Here is a 24,120-nt window from a genome sequence, read left to right as displayed (position 1 = left end):
TTCCTTCTAGTGTAGGTGGAGAAATTCGTTGGCATCCATGCTTGTTTAGGCCTAGTGATCTAGTGAGGATTGTGGTAAAGTTTGTTCTATTGATGAGGGTGAGGTGGTTTAGCCTCAGAAATCCCTGGTTGATTTTGATTATGAGTCCCACATTCATTGTTGGAATATGGCAAGGGGGTGATTGGCTGGAAGAAATATTTGGTTCAACCAATATATGGTTGGGTGGTTTGTGAAAGTCCCATACCTGGTTGGCTTTTTCAGTCATAATAAGATCTCTTTCTCTTTGGTATTTCATGTGTAAATGTATTGGTTTATATGTGGATTTTATGGTTGTTATATTCTTGTTATTTCTGTTAGTTATGACTATGTTGTATGATAATGATAATGTATGGCTCTCATCATGTTTCGATTAGTAAAGGGATGTACAATGGATATATGACCTAATAGATGATAATACATCTAATGTGATAAAGCATCAAAGCTTCTTAGTGATTCTCAGATAAGTATGAGACCCCTATGCTCATATATGTTGTTATGACCTATAGAATGCATATTTGTGACATGTTTGATGAAATGCCTGTTATAGCTAGTAATAGTCAGATAAATTATTTTTTCAAGTATTTGCATCAATATCATTGTTTTAATGTTATTTTTCATTTCTAGAAGTTTCATGAAGTTTTGTGTAGTGGCCTGAGACCTGGCTCTTAAAAGCTGGCACAAAATTCAGGGTCGCTCACTCAAAACTAACTAAAAATGTCCGTAGTTGCTGGCATGCCCTTGTTATGGGAGGAACTAGAGGGTCCCAGTCACATGCATTCACATGTCATGGGAGTGGTTGAGGATCTAGGTCAATAAAATGTCAAATTACCTTAGGGGTTGGTCACCTGGAAGGGTTGGTTGACTATTCAAGGTTCTGTAACATGTGTATAAGGTCTGATTGGTGGTGTTTTGTCAGATCCACTTCGTTAACTGTACATGGATAGTTGAACTAGATCATAATAGCCTCTCGTCACATGTTTACCCCATCAGACTGATTAACTTGGGTAAATGTGCGAGGATGTTACGCAATAAGCGCAAGGGGTTAATGTGCTCTCTTTCACCAAAATGGATCCAATGACAGATGACGATTTGAATTAAAGATTAGGATCATTTAAGGTGGTGAACTTGCACATGGTTTAACACCTTTCCAACACCAAATGGGGTATTCATTGATGACTTGACATTGTGACATGGCTTTGATAGATGGCATGGGCCTATTAGAAGAGGACACATGGCACTATTTTATTGGTTTACTTACAAAGGTGGAGGCGAAGTGGAATGATGACATCACATCTGAAATTCCTTGGACACATGGCACCAATAGTGACATGACACATGGCATGCAACTTTGGTGTTTTTGGGTAGCCAAGAGGGGAGAAAACAGGTGATACGTCCCACCTATCAGTGAGTGCAACATTGTAGATGTTTCAAACTAGTAGACACATAATATAGACATTTTTGTGATTAGTTTGTGGGTACAATGTGGTGGTCCCACAGGGACACAACACCTCGGTGAGTTAACCCCAATTATTTCCGAACAAGGTGCAAGTTTCATCACTAGGGTGACAACACACTAGGATGAGGTTGAAGGCTTAGTAGCAAAGGAATACATGTGGAAAAACTGAACAAAGATTAGGAGAGACCACATGACAATCCCCACAAGACACATAACCCTAGAGGATTGCCCCTAATGATTTTGAAATGAGCTCTATTGTATTTGGTTGTGGAGACAATACTAGGGAGATAGGAATATTCATGAAAGTTAATGGTTCCTCTAGTTGACGTGAGACCATCCAAGACTCGATTTCATGCATGGTTTTATATGTGAATGTTTGATCCATTTAGGCATAAATCAAAGTGCTTGGTCCTACAATTGTAAATGAGTTGGCAACTAGAATATTTGGTGGAAAGCACCTATGAGTAGTTTGACTTGAATGACTTGGAAACTGTATTTGGAAGTTCAACCAAAACTAGCAGTGAATTAAAGTTGGTGAATGTAGCATGAACGAGTTGGAAACTAAGTGATTGCATAGAAATATTTGGTGACATATTTGGTAGTTTTGGCCAAATCTAGTATTTCTCTAGATTTAGAATTATAGATAAAACTTCTGCTAAATATTATAACTCACATGAATTGAAGAAATCAACAGAATACTCAAACATTGAGATCACGAAAAAAATTAGAGATTTAGGATCATTAGTCCACATCAAAAAACTTAACTGAAATGGAAAAATAACAAGAACATAAGATTAAACCTTTTTTAAAGTGTAAATTAACAACTAAAGCTAACTAAAGTTTTAAGTCTAAAAATATTAGCTCTTATTCTTTATATGCAGAAGTGAACAACCAAGTTAGTGGTTATTGGTGCAACAATTTACATATTGTAGTATGAATCAAGGGTGGATCAGAGATACATTGTAGTGTCAGTGCACTATATTTGGTGTCTAAAAGGTGTGTAATAATGCAAAGAATGCATTAATGATATTTATGATATTGGTGGTTATGGTGATTTTGGTGTGTGTTTAGCAAAGGTCAAAAATCAATGAATAATATTTGTTGAAGGTGTATTTATGGTTGCAACGGTGTTGAGCATGGAAAATTTTAGGGGCGAATGTTCGCGTGAAATTAAGGGGTTTTAAACTTTTAGTGGGCGAATATTTTGTATCATAGTACATTTTTACAAATAGCCTCAAATAGACCACCTTATTTTAAGGGAGGGTAAAAAAGGTAAATTTAGCCCTTGAAATTAGGAGTTACAACCTTCCATTCACCCTAATTTTCAAGAATAGGTTTTATTTAAGTGAATCCTATGGGCCAAATACCACATTTATAAAAGAGGTATGGTAAATTAATAAAAATATAAATAAATGAGAGGTATGATAAATAAATAAAACATTTTTTATATTTACTCCATAAGTCACCTTATATACATGCAAGGATGTAAACAAATAAAAATATAAATAAAGTGGAGGTATGGTAAATAAATAAAAATATAAATAAACTAGATGTATGGTAAATAAATAAAACCTCTTTTTATATTTAGTCCATAACCCTCTTTATATTTATGAAGGCTCAAAAAAGAGGTTTTATTTAAGTATCCTATGGGCCAAATACCATATTTGTAAAAGAGGTATGGTAAATTACTAAAAATATAAATAAATGAGAGGTATGGTAAACAAATAAAACATTTTTTTATATTTACTCCATAAGTCACCTTATATTTACGAACATTTTAAAAATGTGTTATATTTAGGTGAAACCTATGGGCCAAATACCATGGGCTATATTATTATTAATACCAGGCAAGAAAACAGTATTAAGCCTAATAGTAGTATTAATAAAAATAAAAATGGCACATAGTATTGACCCATGGTATTCACGTGGAATGTAACCTATTTAAATGGGCGAATTAAACCAGCATAGATCCATCTTTACTCTGGATCTACTAAGCCCCGAGAGGTATCAAATATCGTGATATGCAAACTAGCATAGAGTGAAAAAATATTTGATCCCTCTCGGGGCTTGGTGGATCAAGAGTAAAAATGGATGTTGTAATTTAATGTATGTTAAACATTTTAACTTGGTTAAAATAAAAAATAAAATAAAAATCAATTATTAATTTTATTAATTTTTATAAATTACTAATAGTAATTTTTAAGATCCAGGTTTATAATAACCCATGGTATTACATGTGATCATAGACTATTTAAAGGGGAAATTCTATCATATTAGATCCATCTTACTTCTAGGTCTACTAAGCACTCAGAGGGATAAATAGATTTCATCCCCCTAAGAGTGGTAGATGTGGAGTTAAGATGGACATAGGTTGGTTTTTATGATAATGAAGATGTTAAATAGACTTAGGAAATTATATTGTAAAAACATCTTAAGGTGAATGGTTAAAGCTACATTTAGTCACTTCACAAAATTTAGTAAAAAATACCAATATCTCGATTAATATTGGTTTTTAACTTTTTTTGATTTAACAAAAAAAATTCAAAACAATGAAACCTTATCACTCTTTCCGCATCACCCTCCCAGAAGATTTCTCACCATTTTTCAAACATTCTCAATATGATATGTTCATGAAAAAGTTTAGGTACTGATGTTGGATTAGTTGTTTGAAAAATAAGTTGGTTTGTACAACCTTTCATCTTCTGTGCTATTCTTAGTTTGTCCTAATGATCTGTAGGGGTTGGAGCCACTGCACCATATTTTCCTAAAGGGTGGAGATTGTTCACCAAAGAGGAAATTAATCTACATGTTACAACATTGTTAAAAATGTGAGACCTATGAGGGTAGTGAATTATGCTAATAAGCAATTTAGATTGGGAGAGACGTAATTAAATTTTATTATTTAATTGAAGATTTCTAATTAAAATAATAATAAATCTACATTTATATATTCATATATTGATTGGAAGGATTCTCACAATGGTCACTTCTTTCAATTAGATCCCCTTCAAGCCCTTGGGATACCTAGTACTTTCTTATATAATATAGTTGGGGCTTGCTACTTGTTGGCATGTTGGGGGTAAACAAACTTGATGTGTTTTTTTTTTATCTCGCAATTGGAGTCTATGGAATAAGAAAGAAATTTGATAACATGAAAAAAGTGGTAGCTTGACAAAATTTGTAGAGAAAAGATTAATCTCTCCTACCTTGACAGAACTCGTTGTCAATATCAACACCTACAAGATCTTTGTTGTGGAATATTATCAAAACTAATATAAGGATATGAAAGAGTGCATTGTAAGAACCTTGACAGACATGGCCACTGGAACTTGGAACATTGTTTGTTGGAAGTGAAAATTATGCTTCTTTTTCCAAACATGTATGTTAGTATATTACAATTTAATGAATATGTTTTCTTATTATCATATATGGTTTCATACTTTAACAAAACATTCGCCAAGACTTCACAATGTTTTATTATTCAGTAAAAGATTTGCCAAGATCTTACAAGATTTTATAATCTAGTGAAAGATTCTCCATCATTGTACAAGATAATATAATCTGGTGAGAGATTCGCCAAAAAAATTATATATACATATTATATTATTTATAAAATCGCCTCTCATTTTTCATTTTTCCTATGTATAATGGCGATTAGCCCATTTATTATACATATAAATTTAGGGTGGTTCTTAAAATTTTCCCTGGTGCTGAGATAGGTTATTTAGGTTTGTTAAAAGATAACTGAAATTATATTTGAAGTAAGAAATTATTATTAATCTAAGTTTGAAAATTGTATGAAAGATGGATCAACATGGCCAACAAGTTGGAGCTTGCATTTCAATGGTTGTAGATCCCTCTAATAGTAGTTGTTAATCAATCAAGGGTTGGAGATCCTTTAAGTGGTAGTTGATAAATTGGGGAGTGGTGACTTCCTTCAAGTGGTATCCAGAGAAACCTGCAAGTAGAAGTTTGTAGGAAGTGGTGTAATAGCAAGTGTTAGTTTTTCTTTGCAAAATGAATAAAGAAGAAAATTGGTGTCTTTAAAATATGTTGAGTATCTATGTTAACGATTATGTTGCTATGTGTTTCACATGATTGATTTATGATGTTGTTTACTGATTTGAATTGGATTGTTATATTGTTTGTCATCCTTCTTGATGCATTTCAAGTAGAAAAAGTGGAGGAATAATATTATGGAACTTGTTTTACCGGCGGGACCCATTTTGGTGAAACGAGGTATGAAACCTTCCGGTAGAATTTTCAGGCATCAAACAATGTTTTTTGGGGGTAAAAGTTTTCTCCTTTAGCGTGCACCTTTTCATTGTATTCTACACATAGAGATGTTTCGAAAGGCATAATAAACATGTCAGTGAGAGTCCGTGTGGAAAATTTATGCCACTTTGAAGTTCACCTTCCTGTTTTCACACTTATAGTTTTGGAGGATGTCGTATCTAGAAGATTCTATATTGTAACTTAAGTTAAGAGTTGATGTAGTCAACATTAACCACTAATAGGCTATCGGGTTGTGTTATAATGGGCCATTAGGAGGAAGAGGCATGCCATTCTTTCAAGAGCATTTGTTCCATAGTTGAGCAAATATAGCTAAGAGAGATATGAGGTATAGCACAGAGAGAGGATTTGTGCACTCTAGCAACCCACAGACCACAAGAATTACTTCTTTCTACTTACAGCCATATTTCCAGACAGAGAAAGAGAATGAAGCTCCCTCATCTTCTAGCTGAGTTTTCTCTCAAAATGGTTTTCCAGAGAGAATATCTTGTGTATTATGTGTGTGTGAGATTATTTTGTCGTTCTCTACTTTTCTACATAATTTTTATTCACATGCATCCATTAATTACAATAAAATCCACACATCTAGAATTTTAATAAAACTACAATAGTGTAAAAATACGATATTTTAATATACTATTATCAGATCTATTGTGACGGATTGTTGAGTGGAATATCCACGACAGTTTACGGATCATTTACGTTGCAGGAGCATCCAAGTGAAAAGGCAACAGCTGGGAAATGTTTTTATTTTATTTTATTTAGCTAGACAGAGAGAAAAACACTTTGAGTTTCTGTTTCATTTAAAATTAAGGCTGACTCAGTGATTGTTAGTTTTTAAAATTAGGCAAGCAGATCAAGATAGGATTAGTTAGGGACTTGTTTGAAGAAACTGTTAAACAACTGAAAAATAACTAAGGAATAGCTCCTCAACACTAAAGAAATTGCTAATATTGCATTGAAAAGGAAAAACCAGAGAGGATGGAGGGCCTGCCATCTAGAGAAGAGAGAGAGCCAAAAAGTTGTAATTTACAATTATTTGAATCTCTATAGAAGAAAACAATTAAAAAAATTTGTCATTAAGGAAGTAGAGTAATTTTTATTATATTCCCTGTGCATAGATGTTTCAGGCATCAAAATGAAAGCAAGATATTGAAACAATTTATCAAAAGATCCGAATAAGCATCGAAAAGAATTTTGTAACAAGAAGCATTTCAAAACCGAGAACCAAAGAGAGGTACACAAACATATATTTTTCCCTTTTCCTCAACATAAAAACCAGGTACTATTATATTCAACACTTTAAGCATTTCCTGTACATTTCATTTTCATTTTCCATTCAACAAAGTTCACTGTACAAAATCTATAACCTGGAAATCGTGGAGGGTTCCAAACCCATGCAAACCAAAAACATTACAGTCCACAGGCTAGACCCTAATCAAACAGCAAGGGCATGAACACCTCGGAGACCACATACACACACGAAGGAACCAAAACCCCAAGGGTGTAATCGATTACAGACAGAGAAAGCAACAAAGCAAGCAGGAAACCACTACAGCCACGAAAAGACCCTACTCGAGTTTCCCCTAAGCCTGCGAACAGTCCCAAGGATGAAGCTGTGGAAAAGCATTCCCCTGGAAGGGCCTACACACCACCACAGAGCAAGGCAATGGTTAGTTAGGGCCACAATACCAAAACAACAGTAAATAGCAAACCGAAAGAGGAGCGAGGGTTTTACCTGGACGAGGATCGATTTCGTGATGGAGGACAAGAACCAAGACCCACAACAGAGGGTTTCTACCAACAGAAGTGCCATGAATACGCTCTACCTATTCACCAAGGAGCCAGAGCATTAGAACCTCAAAAACGAATGGTGGAATTGAAATTGGAACGAGAAGATTACCTGAGGGCGAGTTCGCAAAGCCGTCCTGTGCAGCAGCTAGGCAGGAACCTATGTTTGCAGAGCCAAAACTTCACCAGACCCAACATCAAACATAAAAATCAGCACAAACAGAGCAGAAACAAAGATTGAGCCAAATGATAGAGAAAAATAGACCTGTGGGTGGAAAATGACCTAAAACCCTACAAAAACTAGAGCAGTGAATCACCACAGAGAGTGAGCAGAGGCACAACACCAACAAACCACAGAGAACTAGTGAAGCACAGCAAACCACCATACAAGACAAGCAAGGCATGATACTTACCAACCATCGCAAGAAGCAGGCGAAAACACCGAGCACCCACAGAGCCAAACCATAACAAAGAAGAAATGAATTCCAAATACCCTCGACGAAAGTGATAACCCATGGTTGCAAGCCCGAGGCCAGTATAGAGGGCAGAAAACATACAATAAACCAAATTAAAGTCATATGCCAAAACCATGCCACTAAATTTAATTCGAAACTGAAAGAATTAAATGGTCATAGCTACGTGTCCCTCCTCAGGATTTCCACCAATTTTTGGTATTGGAGTAGATTGTTCCTTTCTCTCAGTCAAGATGGAGGTAGGAAGAAGGGGTCGAGGAAGAGCCATCAGAAGAGTAGCATATGAAGGGTTACAAAAAAAAATTAGGAATTTAACTGCACATTTGGCAGCAGTGGAAGTAGGAAGGCGTAGAGATCCGGAAGGTGGGGATGACAGTGAGGAGGAAAACATAGCCACAACGGATGGGTCAGATGACGAAGGACCAGTAATTAAACTATTGAGGTCAGTTTTGTTGGCTAGCAACAAGCCAAGATCGGAGCTCTCTAATTATGATGGCAGTTTGTCCACAGAGGCATTGTTAGACAGGATAAGTGAAGTAGACAAATATTTTGAGTATGAAGAAATCAATAAAGATAAGAGGATCAGGTTTGCTATCACCAAATTGAAGGGACATGTAGCACTATGGTGGGACAATGTACAAGCAGAAAGGAGGAGATTGAACAAACCATTGATTAAAAAATGGGATAGGATGGTTACTAGAATGAAGAGCAAGTTTCTGCCTAAAGATTATCAAATTTTCCTTTATAGACAAGTACATAACTTGAGGCAGAGAATGATGACCATGAAGGAATTTGCTGAAGAATTTTATAAAGTTAACCTGAGAGTTGGTTATGTTGAAGATAGCCCTAAGAAAACAGCGAGGTTTATAAATGGTCTACAGATGGAGATCTTAGGTGAAATTAGTATTCTCCCCCCTAAGAACATAGAGGAAGCTTATCAGAGTGCTTTGAAGGTGGAGGAAAAGATTACTAGGAAACAAAATGCCAGAAGAGGACGCAGTTCTGGTAGAGGTCGGGGACAGACCTTTGGCAGAGGTAGGACTACCAACAACAATGAAGAGAGTATAGTTCGAAGACTTTGGGACAGAGTGAAAGGGAAGGTAACACCAGAGGAGGAAGGTCATACCACTGAGGAAGAGGTAATGGCAGAGGTAGAGGAAATGCCTATCAGTTTTACAAGTGTCACAAGTGGGGACACAGGTCCTTTGAATGTCCTGAAAATGAACAAACTGGGTAGAAGGGAGCATATGTCGCTTAGCCCGACGAAGCGGACGCACCACCACAAGAGGTGGAAAATATGCCAGAAATCGGGGATGCCTTGGTGTTGAACAAGGTATTATTAAAACTGGATAAGGAAGTAGCTGATTAGACACAAAGGAAAGCATTGTTCCAGACTGTGTGCAAGTCGCGTGGGAAATGGTGCAAATTAATCATAGACTGTGGAAGTACTGATAATCTGGCAGCTACTGAAATGGTGGGGAAATTGGGTTTGAAGAAGTTGAAGCACCCAACTCCATATAGGTTGTCTTCATTGCAGAAATTTCACCAACTACTGGTCAATGAGAAGTGTGACGTAGAGTTTCATATTGGCAAGTACAAGGACAAGGTGACTTGCAATATCATGCCTACGGACATGTGCCATATTCTGTTGGGTAGACCATGGCAGTATGATAGGAAGGTCATCCATGACGGGGCAACAAATTGTTACAAGTTTGTTAAAGATGGGATAAAGCATACGCTAGTGCCCATGAAGGAAGAGGATGCTGCAGAAACCAGTGGGACAAAAGCATTACTATTAGGTAGAAAAGAGTTTTTGCAACAGATGGAGGATGATGAGGTGAAGTATGCAGTTGTGCAAAGGCCAAAACTAGTATTGATCCATACTGAAGTCACTGACTTATCAAAAGAGATACAAGACATGCTCCAGGAATTTAGTGATATTGTGGTAGATGATCTACCGGACAAATTACCACCGAAGCAGAGCATTAGTCACCATATTGATTTTATTCCAAGAGCTAGTTTGCCAAACAAGGCTGCCTACTGGATGAGTTCGAGGGATAATGAAGAAATCTAGAAGCAGGTGCAGGAGTTGTTGGATAAAGGATTGATTCGAGAGAGTTCAATCCCTTGTGCAGTTCTGACTGTTTTAGCTCCCAGGTAAGGAGATGAGTGGCGAATGTGCATGGATTCCCCGACCATTAACAAGATCACTATCAGGTATAGGTTCCCTTTACCTCAGATGGATGATATGATGGATTGTTTGAGTGGAGCAGTGTACTTTTCAAAGATAGACCTGAAAGTGGCTACCACCATATCAGAATTCGAGAAGGTGACGAGTGGAAGACAACTTTCAAGACTAATGAAGGCTTGTATGAATGGTTGGTTATGCCATTTGGATTGAGCAATCCCCCCAGCATGTTCATGTGGTTGATGAACGAGATGCTGAAGGAATTCATTAGTAAATTTTTGATTGTATATCTGGATGATATACTTATATTCAGCAGGAAGAAGGAAGAGAATTTTCGACACGTGAGGTATGTATTGGAAAAATTGCAGCAAAATAAATTAATGATAAATTTGAAGAAATGTTCTTTTTTCAAGAAAGAGTTAATTTATTTGGGATTTGTGATTTCTGAGAATGAACTAAAAATGGATCTGGAAAAGGTTGCAACCATACTTAGCTGGCCGTCTCCCAAACGTTTGTTTGAGGTACAAAGCTTTCATGGATTGGCAAGTTTTTATCAAAAATTTATTAAAAATTTTAGTCGGATTTGTGCACCCATGGTGGACACCATTAAGAAGGCCAATCAGCCTTTCCATTGGACATAAATGGAAGAGAAGAGTTTTCAACTGCCCAAAAGGAAAATTACTAAAAAATCGATTTTGAGATTACCAGACTTTAACAAAAATTTTCAAGTTCATTATGATGCCTATGGGACAGCCATTGGTGTAGTACTCAGCCAAGAGGACAAGCCAGTAGCCTATTTCAGTGAGAAACTAAATGAAATTAGGCAGAAGTACACGTCTTATGACAAGGAATTTTATGCAGCGGTTCAAGCGCTAAAGCATTGGAGACATTATCTATTGGCTATGAATTTGTCTTATTTTTAGACAATTCTGTGTTGCAGTATATTATGCAATAGCATAAGCTAAACCATAAACATGCGAAGTGGGTGGAGTACTTACAGAGTTTTATGTTTGTGTTGAAACACATCAGCGGTCAAGCCAACAAAGTGGTAGATGTGTTAAGCAGGAGGAATTTGATCATACAGGAAAGTACGATACAAGCATTAGTATTCGAACATCTTAAGGACACAACTAGAACATAGGGTTGTATACACCCTTACCTATTCCAAACAAACCATGGGACTCGGTCAGTTTAGACTTTGTCTTAGGTCTGTCGAAGACACAACGAGGATTTGATTCCATCATGGTGGTGGTTGATCATTTCACCAAAATGGAAAATTTCATTCCATGAAGGAAAACTAGTGATGCCACACATGTGGCACATTTGTTCTTCACAGAGATAGTCAGATTACATGGCTTGTCGAAGTCTATTGTTTTGGACCGAGACATTAAGTTTACAAGTCATTTTGGGTGAACCTTATGGAAAAAATTAGACACCAAACTCAACTTCAGCTCAGCTTATCATCCGCGAACCGATGGTTAAACCAAAGTGGTGAACCGAAGTCTGGGAAATTTACTTGGGAGTTTGGTTGGAGAAAATTCTCGACAGTGGAATCGTGTGCTTGCACAAGCGGAATTTGCTCATAATTATTCACCCAACCGAAGCACGGGCAGTAGTCCTTTCCAGATCCTATACGGAATGCACCCATGTGGAGTACATGAGTTACAGGATTTGGGTCAGTTGGAGCACAGGAGTGTTGATGGTGAAGATTTCGCAAAGTCAATCAATGATCTTCATGAATAGGTGAAATTAAAATTACAAGACAACAGCCAAAGATACAAGTAGAAAGCAGATTTGAAAAGGCGGGAGGTACAATTCAACATAGGAGACCTGGTATTAGCACACCTACGCAAGGAGAGGTTTCCTAAAGGCGAATACAACAAGTTTAAATGGAAAAATATTGCGCCTTGTAGGATTCTTCAGAAATTTTCTGCGAATGCTTATGAGTTGCAGTTACCCCCAGGTATTGGAATTTCACACATTTTCAATGTGGCAGATCTGTACCCGTACATTGCGACAGATGAATAAGACAGTTCGAAAAGACGAACATGGGACACCAAGAATGAAAATTATTTGTGGATTAAACAAATGCCCCAATCGAAGCCTCTAGAGATCGAACAGATCCTAGACACCTAGGTGGCTAGACAAACTCGAAGGAAAGAATATTTGCAGTACCTAGTCAAGTGGAAGGGTCATCCTATTGAAGATAGTTCTTGGTTAGATGTTGGCCAGATTCAAAGCGTCGGGTACTCTATTGAAGAGCTCATGGACAGGAGCCATGAGTTTAATTTACCCCGGGAGCTTGATGCAGGAGCATTAGAGTGAAAAGGCGACAGCTGGGAAATGTTTTTATTTTATTTTATTTTGCTGGACAGAGAGGAAAACACTTTGATTTTTTGTTTCATTCAAAATTAAGTCTGACTCAGCCATTGTTAGTTTTTAAAATTAGGCAAGAAGATTAAGTTAGGATTAGTTAGGGACTTGTTTGAAGAAACTGTTAAACAACTGAAAAGTAACTGAGGAACAGTGCCTCAACTGTAAAGAAACTGCTAATAATGCATTGAAAAGGAAAAACCAGAGAGGATGGAGGGGATGCCATCCAGAGAGGAGAGAGAGCCCAGAAGTCGTAATTTACAATTATTTGAATCTCTATGGAAGCAAACAATTCAAAAATCTATCATTAAGGAAGTAGAGTAATTTTTATTATATTCCCTGTGCATAGATGTTTCAAGCATCAAAATGAAAGCAAGACAGTGAAACAATTTATCAAAAGATCCAAATAAGCATCAACAAGAATTTTGTAACAAGAAGCATTTCAAAACCGAGAACCAAACAGAGGTACACCAGCATATATTTTTCTATTTTCCCCAACAACAAAAAACAGGTACTATTATATTAAGCACTTTAAGCATTTCGTGTACATTTCATTTTCATTTTCCATTCAACAAAGTTCACTGTACAAAATCTATAACCTGGAAATGGAGGGTTCGAAACCCATGCAAACCAAAAAAATTATAGTCTACAGGCTAGACCCTAATCAAATAGTGAGGGCATGAACACCTCGGAGACCACATACATACATGAAGGAACCAAAACCCCAAGGGTATAATTGATTACAGATAGAGCAAGCAACATAGCAATTACAGACAGAACAAGCAACAAAGCAAGCAAGAAATTGCTACAGCCACAGAAAGACCCTACCCGGGTTCTCCCTAAGCCTGCGAATAGTCCCAAGGATGAAGCCATGGAGCAACATTCCCCTGGAAGGGCCTGCACACCACCACAGAGCAGGGCAACGGTCAATTAGGGCCACGATACCAAAACAACAATGAATAGCAAACCGAAAGAGGAGCGAGGGTTTTAACTAGAGGAGGATCCATTCTGCGACAGAGGACAAGAGGTAAAACCCGCAACAGAGGGTTTCTACCAACAGAAGTGCCATGAACGCGTTCTTCCTTCTCAACAAGGAGCCAAAGCGTTAGAACCTCAAAAAAGAAGGGTGGAATTGAAATTGGAACGAGAAGATTACCTGAGAGCGAGTTCGTCGAGCCGTCCTGTGCAGCAGCTAGGCATGAACCTGTTTTTGCATATCTGAACCATCACCAGACCCAACATCAAACATACAAATGACCACAAACAGAGCAGAAACGAAGCTTGAACCAAATGACAGAGACAAATAGACTTGCGGCTGGAAAATGACCTGAAAACCTTCAAAAGCTAGAGCAGTGAATCACCACAGAAAGCGAGCATAGGCACAACACCAACAAACCACGGAGAACCAACAAAGCACAAAAAACCACCATACGGGAAAAGAAAGGGATAATACTTATCAACCATCGCAAGAACCAGGCGAAAGCACCGAGCACCCAGAGAGCCAAACCATAGCAAAGAAGAAATGAATTCCAAATACCCTCGGCGAAAGTGATAATCCAAGGTTGCAAGCTCGAGGCCAGTACAGAGGGCAGACAACATACAATAAACCACATTAAAGTCATATGCCAAAACTCTGCCACTAAATTTAATTTGAAACCGAAAGGATTAAACGGTCACAGCTATGTGTCCCTCCTCGGGATCACCACCAATTTAGATGAATGGTTTCTAAATAGCTTGAAAAATATAATTTGTCAATAGTTGTATAATTTGGTCACACTACTAATTCACGCCCCTCCTTCAGTAATGTCCTCGTTTCTAACACTTACGACATAATTTCTCTCTTCAATCATGCCACTATTCCTATATAAAAAAATGGACATTCAAATCTAACACAAAAATATCTCCTTTATTTTATTGATGTATTATCTTTGACAGATGTTGGTAATACTTTAGATAGTTGCATAAAAATATATCTAAATTGGCTTCAGTTATCTTTGTACACATATGCTTGAATATGTGTTGAGATTAACATTAGTGAGGGTCTTTCATAAAACATTCTCTTACAATAAGACAACTATATAAGGGTTTAAACTCTAGATTAAGATCTAGTGTTATCTTTATAAGAAAAATGGAATCTCCAATGATTTTTGTCCTTAATCATGTGCTACTTGAAAAAGCACAAAAGACATAAATCTAAGCCAAACAACTAAGAATCGTGTGAGAAAACATATGTAAAGGATGATGATGATATTCAAAGCATTGCTAATTATTGACCGACTATTTTAGTGAAGGAACATTATTTAGACAAAAGCACCAAATGGGAAGACCTAGTATACCTCCTAGAATATATAAGAAAGCACCAAGTTTATTCTTTCCCTTAAGGGGTGGTAGCCATACATAGGCCCTCTCCACAAGGAATAACGGGGACTAACTAATTGGTCACCTGAACAAATCTTAACTTCCGTCCTTTTTTATTACATTTAGTCATTATGTTTTGCTCTTTAAGATAGTAGCACGAGTTTAACAAGAATAAAGGAAGTTCTTTGTTCTCTTTTAGAATCAATATGATGGTTATTATTGAAAATATCAAAATACCCGCTTCTCCTTTGACTCACGTACATGTTGAAACCTATTGCAAATTGATTTTCTTTCTTATCAACAAAATTTCAAAACACCGGAGATTCTATTCAAACGATCTGCTGTGATAACTCGAGTCAGTAACAGAATTTAATAAACTTGTCAAATATCCTCGCTTTCGGAATCTTTAGCTCATTAGTCAACAGTTCTGTTGATTCGTATTCGAATGAGATTGCGAAATATTTACTTGTTAGCTACCTTCATACATATTATTTCGCATATGCGCGCCACTATAGATAAATCTCCATGATCATCGCGAAGAATGCAGTAGACATGCAGCCATCGTCAAGGAAGCGTGAATGATCAGACCAGGAAGATGCAAAGCTGTCTAATAAATCATCGAATGTCATTACTGAATACATACAAATCTGATCAATGCGCACTAAAACAATGTTATTAGCTACCCAACTTACTTGGACTGATTTACCAAAGAGAACGCTCTTCTTCTTACCTCCATTGTTGACAATTATTGCGAATAGCACGTTATTGTGCAAGGCAGTCGCAGAGCAATTCTCCTTTGGCAGGCAGGAATGGCTGTTTAAGTAATGCGTGAACCTGGGCACCGGCCCAATACAGTACTGTATGTAACAACATAGACAAGTAACCTACGTTATCAGTAAATATAGAGAAGTAGTGTATAACTTCGACTACAAACAATATTAATCAACAGATTTCAATACACCAATCACGGAACATAGAACCTCCTCCCTCCTGCCAAAGAAGAGCCGCCTGTAACTACCATGCCCAAATCAAAACCATAACTAATAACTTTCAGGATGTGTGAAGGGATACCGCTGCTTTGCTTTACTCTATTACATTTGGACCCGCAGGTAACCTAAACAGAACAGGCTAAACGAATATTCGGAATGGTGTCGTCAGATTGGATAGCGGGGCGTGGTATAAACCATATAATATCCTAGTTAGAGGAACAAGGCACAAAGGAACATCAAGGCAGATATACTTATGAAGGTTCCATACATGGTTCACCTCATTTCTATGCCATACACAGGGAATCCATAACTTTTGTTAAAAGTCTTCTTTTGTGTAAATTCTTTATGGTCCTTTACATTTTTCAATGGAACAATTCCGACAACCTGCCTTTAACTTTTCCTTCATCATATACCTGTGAATCTTCCCCTGCACGGTCGCTTCTCGGCATTTTTATGCCATAGACATCCACTAACCCTTTGTTTTCCAATGAGGTGTCCTTTCTTTCTAAAATTGTCCTTTTCTTCGATAACTATGTTGGGTCCATTGCAATCTCTGAAGGCTCATTATTAGAACGAACCTGGTTTCTATCTTTTACTTCTCCCTCATACAACCTGCCTTTAAAAATGTTTTATGTAGAAAAATATGGCTCATTATTAGATTTAAGAATATGTAAACCATTATAGCTCATCGTACATGCTTCTCAACAAACACCGCCGTTTATTAGTTGGCTTTTTGTGTTTTCCCCGATCCTTTAGTTTTTGCTTTTATTTTTCCCGATCTTCAACTCTAATGTTGAATCGAATAATCATCTTTCCGTTAATGTTCAATGGAATAATAATCTTTTCGCGAGTAGATGTAAAGATGTAAATTAGTTAAGTTTCAATGTTATTTGGGATAAAGGTAGGTCTTATCTTTAACCTTATATTATGAGGTTTGAACACCTATTAGAAAATTAATTGGCATATGAGGTTTGAACACCTATTAGAAAATTAATTGGCACAACATATAATAGGTAAAAAAAAAATTATAAGTCAACATTCTATTCACATAGAAAAAAAGATATACATCTCATACTTCAAAAAGCATGTGGTCTCACCCCAACCGGGTTTGTTGACCAAAGTATGCAAAAGCGAGCAAAAATACAAAAGATATGGCAATAACAGTGTCCACAAATGAGAGGGCCATAGGCTCCAATAGACAAACAAATCATAAAGAAAACGAGAGGACATACTAATTGTCTGAGGTGATAGAAGATGGCTTATCTGAGTAGTTCCCGGAAGAGGTGGAGGATGGAAGTTTCACTCAATGTGCCCTTCGAAGTGTGCCATCCAATTCTCCATCTTTTCCACTTTCTCCACTAGATGGTTTTGTCCCCATTAGACACGCACCGCTCGCTCCACCTGGGACTGGAAGTGATGCATGTGATCTAATGTTGCCATACTCTAGTCATGCTTTTCCCGATTGATTCATTCTTCTACATCTACCCGGTCCACCAAGGATTGGATTAGGCCTCGACAGTTTTCCAAGCAACAATGATGCAATCCTTCTTGATCTGGGGTATCACAGCGGCCATCGTTTTGAGCTGCATGAGCTCTCCTGTGCCCACCACCCCTCTAAGAGCCAAGAGTCTGAATACTGCTACCAGTGCGGGATGTCTTCATGTCGCCACTGCCACCACATTGAGTCAACTACCCTCGACTCCTACCACCTCCTCGGGAGGTTGGGCGTCGACCACCACGAAGTCCGCCACCTCGCCCTCCGTGCTCTAGTCCCTAAACCTCGAGCCCTACCCACGGTTTTCTCCCGCTTCCATCCACCATGGTTTCCAATGTAAGGGTCACCTCCCTCCTCATCCCTCACTTCGCCGACAGGATAGACCGCCCGGATTAAGGATTAGGGTGCATCTGCCGCCACCCAGGCACGCCCAATTTGCCCATCTACTACATTGAATTGTTTACCACCCATCCACCAGAAAGAACTCAAGGTTCCCCACTTACTCCAATGTGCAATGCCTCTCCACCCATCAGTATTCTTAGAACGGGTTTGGGGAGGAGGTGGAAGTAGGAGTAGATTGTCCCTGTCTTGCAGAACCCAGATAGAATTGTACAAACCATGAGACAGGTTCACTCTCTTAGAGTATGGGGAGTCTGCTCGATAGTCACCACTAACACCACCTTCACGTAACCTGCCACACCAGTCACTCCACTATATAAAGCCAGCTACCAGGAGGACAATGGTCCTACTGAAGCTCGGCATCTCCCAATCGTTTCCCTCACCATGGGAGTGTCATCTTTTACATAGACGCTCCTTACCCCAAATGAACCAGAAATAGAATTTGCTTTCACACATCGGCTACCAACCCAGAAAGGCCTGACAAAAACAAGGAGTTGGACTTCGTTGTACGTAACAAACCACAATTCCTCGAAGAAAATCAAGAAACCACCAATTCTATCGCACCTCCGACGCCTCTTTCATCGTCGACCATGAGGCCAAGTATAGTTCCACTACCAAACCTGAGCACTGAAATGAAATCCCGACACCTTCCTCATCTCGCATATCAACCTGTTATCGCTCCCCTTTCCCAATGCAACGTAAATACTCACACATCTGAAATATAAGGCTTTTGTACGCCATTATCTCCTCTGTATAGGAAGAGGGGGCTGAGAGGTGCTACCCTCCCCAAGGACGCATTTGTCACTCTTCACGGAGCCCGACAACCACGTTATTCTCGGTTCTTACCCCATCACGGATATCATAGGTAAAATTGACTAATTAGTTAATATTATATATATATATATATATATATATATATATTTCCTCTCATTTTTAAAATATCTTATATGTATAGAGATGTAATTTATGAATCAGTGAATTATCATGATATTTTCTAAATTGATCATCATACTAGTTAATTAACATTTAAGTCTCTTTAAATATTAGGGAGATTTTTTTTTTCCAATTTGGTAAACAAATTTGTGCACTCTTTGAGCTATTGATCATACAACACCCCAGATTTGAGTGTGAGAACTAGATATGATAATTTTGATTGATAGCATGCTTAAGTCTCTTCAAAGACAAAATAGAAGGATTTTTCTAGTTATGTGGACAAAGTTGTGCACTAGTTTAACTAGTGATTGGAAAACAACCAAGACTTAGTGTGAGAGAGAAACAAGATTGGTTGTAAAAAAAAACTACTTGAAAGGAAGTTGTTGTGAAATATATCCTGTGGTGATATTCCCTCTTTGTTGAGGAGAGCTACCATTTTCTCTACTCTAGCCATCCCACTAATTTGATCAAAATGATAACCATGCGAAGTTGTTTTTAATTTGTGTAATTATAATTTTGAGGATTTTTTTAAAGGACACACATAATTAACATTGTTATGGCTTGATATAAACTTAATGAAGGAAGATTTATTTACAAAAGTGATTTAGTTGTCTTCTATGATGATAAAGGTAAATGTGATTATAGAGAATTTATAGATATTTTTCATTATCAAAGAGATAATTACAATGGTTCAAAATATTTATTTTATAAAAGTGAAAATATTTTGTAGAGGAAGGAGAAGGGAACAACCAATTACAAAGGGAAAATATAGTCCGTTTAATTCTTATATAAAAAGAAAAAAGAATGGAAGAAATGATTATTCAAAAATGGAAATCTAAATCCAATGAGAAGCTTGATATCGATTCAAAGTGAGAGAAGTTAACAAATATTTGGCTAATAGCATTGAGTAGTAGCCAAGAAATATTACAAGGCTCAATTTCGATAGGTATGTGTTATTATTTATAGTGAATTGAAAATGAAGAATTACCTTAGTCTTAATTCTCAAAAATTTTGGAATATTATAATAAGTGGGTTCATAGAATTAGATCAATCGAACAAGTCAAATGGATAGATAAAAATTTTATTGAGCAATGTCAAATGCGCATGTAAAAAATTGTTGAAAACAGAAAGAAAAGAAAAGGAAAAAAAATAATGGAAGATATTATGTCTTATCTAATAAGTGATAGAAGATTGAATTTTTTGCCCGGTGTTACAAGAGTTGATCATGCCAAGTGGGCATGGGATACTCTTGAGATAGTTTATGAAGTAACTGAAAAATATAAAATCTTCCAAACTATAAACATTAGCAATAAATTTTGAAACCCTTCATAATTTGTATATCATTTTATGACATAGTTCAACATCATTATTAATGATCTTCAAACATATAAAGGATAAATTTAGATGAAAATACTTTTGGAAAAGCACTTAGGATGCTTTCTAAAAAAATCGATACAACTTTAGCGTCTATAGGGAGATCTAAAGATATATCATTGTTGCCCATAAAACAGTTGAAAATAATTAATATTATTTTGTATTAATGGAGAAATGGTTACACAAGTTGTAACGTATCTCCTTAGTTTAGGATTCGTTCCTAGAGTTTAGGAGTTTGGTTGCAACTTCCTAAGTTATAGTAATGTACTTAATGATGTAATTGCTCAATTTATGGAAGTAGAGTGTACGGAGAGAGTTCTCTTTGTTTGAGTGCAGTCTCTAGGTGCAGTACTCACCTGTGAGCTGTAACTCCTCCTTTTTAATTCAAGTCCAATTTTTATCTTCTTGGTATCATAGCATAGAGTAGGGATAGCCTTAATTTTATTTTTTAGGATGCATCATTGATTACAAAATTGTAGTGGCAGTGGAGTAAATAGAAGCATTTGTAGAATCAGGTGGACTGCAGCAACACCTGAAGCATAGGTCTCAGATGACTGATCATCTCTGAGCACAAGAAAGGGTTCGAGCAGAATCTTTGCGAACAATCGCGCCATTTTTTAATAGAAGCAGCAGCTGGCGCAGTTTATTAAGGAACAGACACGCCACTTGGCATGGTTTTGAGGGTGATAAGCACGCCAGCGCACCAGAAAGAGCTATTAGCACGAAAAATAAAGGATTAATCGCGCCAATTTTGTAAGACGCGTCGATTTTTTTTTCTGGCACGGATCCTTAGCCGTCGAGAAGCGCCAACCTCTTTCTATTTGAAAAATCTGCAATTGTTTGCAGATCGGTCTTGCCCGGTGGTGGCACGTGGAAATTTCAGATCTGCTTAATGGTAGTAGGTCTGACTTGCCCCGTCGTGGCACATTGGAGTTCTTTGATTTGCTCAGTGGCAGCAGATCGGACCTGCCCGGTGGTGGCGCATTGGAGCTCTTTGATCTGCTCGGTGGCAGCAGATCGGACCTGCCCGGTGGTGGCGCATTGGAGCTCTTTGATCTGCTCGGTGGCAGTAGATCGGTCCTACCCGGTGGTGGTGCATTGGAGTTCCTGATCTGTTCAGTGGCAGCAGATCGGAGTTGCCTGGTGGAGGCACATTGGAGTTCCTGATCTGTTCCGTGGCAGCAGATCGGAGTTGCCCGATGGTGGCGCATTGGAGTTCCTGATCTGTTCGGTGGTAGCAGATCGGATTTGCCCGATGGTGGCGCATTGGAGTTCCTGATCTGTTCGGTGGTAGCAGATTGGATTTGCCCAGTGGTGGCGCATTGGAGTTCCTGATCTGTTTGGTGGCAGCAGATCGGACTTGCCCGGTGGTGGCTCATTGAAGACTTATTCATCAGAGGATCAGAAATTTTATCAGTCCAATATGAATAACAGTGATGAGTACTCTCTTAAGCCAGAAAAGACATGGTCTATTATCAGGCCAGTAGATTATTTGCTTAGGGTGCAGCGACTGCTGTTTATTTTGATAGGAATCACCATCGCATCGACTTTCTTTATCCTTCAGCTTGGTTTTTTGGCTCCTAATGTTAATGAAAATGGAAGGTTTGTGCCCGACAAACCTCATCGGGTTGTTTATGAGACTCCTGTTTGTCGGTTTGCTCAGTATCATTCGGGTTCGATGGTGAATTCGGGGGCTAAAGTACCCCTAGGTTTGAAGAGAAAGTCCCTGCGAGTTGTTGTGACGGGTGGAGCTGACAGGCTCATGGCAAGAGGCGACAGTGTTATTGTTGTCGACAATTTCTTCACAGGAAGGAAGGAGAATGTTTTGCATCATTTTGGCAATCCGAGGTTTGAACGGATAAGGCGTGATGTTGTGGAATCCTTATTGTTGGAGGTGGATCAGATCTAACATTTGGCTTGCCCCGTTTCCCCTATGCATTACAAACACAATCCTGTGAAGACTATCAAAACTAATGATGTGGGAATCATTGCTCAGGCTTTCCGCAAGGAGCCTTTGACAGTCTATGGAAATGGGGAATAGACACGGAGTTTCCAGTTCGTTTCTGATCTGGTTGAAAGCCTTATGCGACTTATGGAGGGCGAACATGTTGGTCCTTTCAATCTTGGGAATCCTGGGGAATTTACAATGTTAGAACTAGAACAGGTTGAAGAAGGAAAGGATGACTCTAACAGTGATTGGCACATTCCATTGCTAATGGAAGAAAACAGTGAAGAAGATGAAGAGCAGGAGCACAAACAAGAAGAAGAAGTAACAGGAAATGTAATCAATAATGCAAGCCTAGAAAAGGCTGAAATAGACAGATTTGAGGTAAGTCCCCTATCAAGGAGATCCAGTAGGAATACTCAATTACCTTCTAAATTGAAAGACTATGCATTAATGTCAAAGTTTTTAAACATTGTAGAACCTGCAAATTATGAGGAAGAAAATAAATCTGATGCATGGAGGGCTGCAATGTATGATGAAATAGAATCAATAAACAAAAACCATACTTGGGATTTGGTTGAATTGCCTGAAGGTAAAACCCCCATAGGATGCAAATCGTTGTATAAACCAAAAATAAATGCAGATGGGAGTATAGAGAAACTTAAAGCTAGACTGGTAGCAAATGGTTACTCACAAAAAGAGGGAATAGATTTTGATGACACCTTTGCTCCTGTAGCCAAATTAAACACCATTAGAATGCTAATTTCCTTAGCAACAAAACACAAATGGCAGCTACACCAGCTAGATGTTAAGTCTGCATTTCTGAATGGTGACTTGAAGGAAGAAATTTATTTAGTACAGCCTGAAGGTTTTGTGAAAAAGGGGCAGGAACATCTTGTGTGTAAATTGAAAAAGGTACTTTATGGTTTAAAACAGGCACCCAGGTCGTGGTATGAGAAAATTGACTCATTTTTTGTACAGCATGGCTTTCATAGGAGCTTGAATGATCCAAATCTGTATACCAAGTTTAATAAACAGAGGCAAATTATTTTGATTTCTTTGTATGTAGATGATATGATCATAACAGGGAATGCTAACAATCTGATCAAAGAAATCAGATGTCACAAGTGTATGAGATGGAAAGACTCTGGACAAACCTTTTCTACTCAAGGGAAGTATGCCAGAAGCTTGCTGGAAAGGTTCAGAATGGAGCAGTGCAGATTAGCAGCAACACCATTACAGCAGAACTTAAAGTTGAGCAGTGACGACGATACTAAAGAGGTGGATGCAACCATGTACAGACAGCTAGTTGGAAATTTGATATATCTGACTACAACTAGACCAGATTTGGCATATTCTGTTAGTGTGTTCAGCGAGTTCGAAAGTCACTGGATCGCAGCTAAAAGTGTGTTGAGGTATCTTAGTTGTACTAGTAATTATGGCATTTTGTACACTGACACTTCTGATGTTATTCTAGCAGCTTTTTAAGATTCCAATTGGGCAGGTAACTTGGATGATCGAAGATCTATCACAAGTTACGCATTCAGCATTGGATCCGGGGTCATAGCATGGAGCAGCAAAACGCAAAGCACTATAGCTCAGTTTCATCGAGAGAAACTACTATCAAAAGAGATATGTGTTGAATATTGTAAAACTTGTGATAACATGGCTGATATTTTTACTAAGCCTCTTGGGCATGTAAAGTTTGAATTGTTTAGAGGGATGCTAGGAGTTCAGGATAATCCTTTCTCCATTAAGGGGGGGAGTTGAAAATAATTAATATTATTTTGTATTAATGGAGAAATGGTTACACAAGTTGTAACGTATCTCCTTAGTTTAGGATTTGTTCCTAGAGTTTAGGAGTTTGGTTGCAACTTCCTGAGTTCTAGTAATGTACTTAATGATGTAATTGCTCATTTGATGGAAGTAGAGTGTACGAAGAGAGTTCTCTTTGTTTCAGTGCAGTCTCCAGGTGTAGTACTCACCTATGAGCTGTAACTCCTTCTTTTAATTC

At 37.9% G+C, this 24,120-nt stretch overlaps 1 pseudogene; it reads left to right on the top strand.

Annotated features, from left to right (window-relative positions):
* Nucleotides 1-21,584: 21,584 nt before the first annotated feature.
* LOC149154345 (UDP-glucuronic acid decarboxylase 4 pseudogene) lies at nt 21,585-22,202 on the top strand (annotated as a pseudogene).
* The last annotated feature ends 1,918 nt before the right edge of the window (nt 22,203-24,120 follow it).

Source organism: Pinus tabuliformis, chromosome 9, assembly GCF_031772625.1.
Source record: "Pinus tabuliformis cultivar Carrire ecotype Pingquan chromosome 9, CPIR1, whole genome shotgun sequence".
NCBI lineage: Eukaryota > Viridiplantae > Streptophyta > Pinopsida > Pinales > Pinaceae > Pinus > Pinus tabuliformis.
Note: the sequence above shows the minus strand (reverse complement) of the source record. Positions and strands in the feature narration are given on the sequence as shown.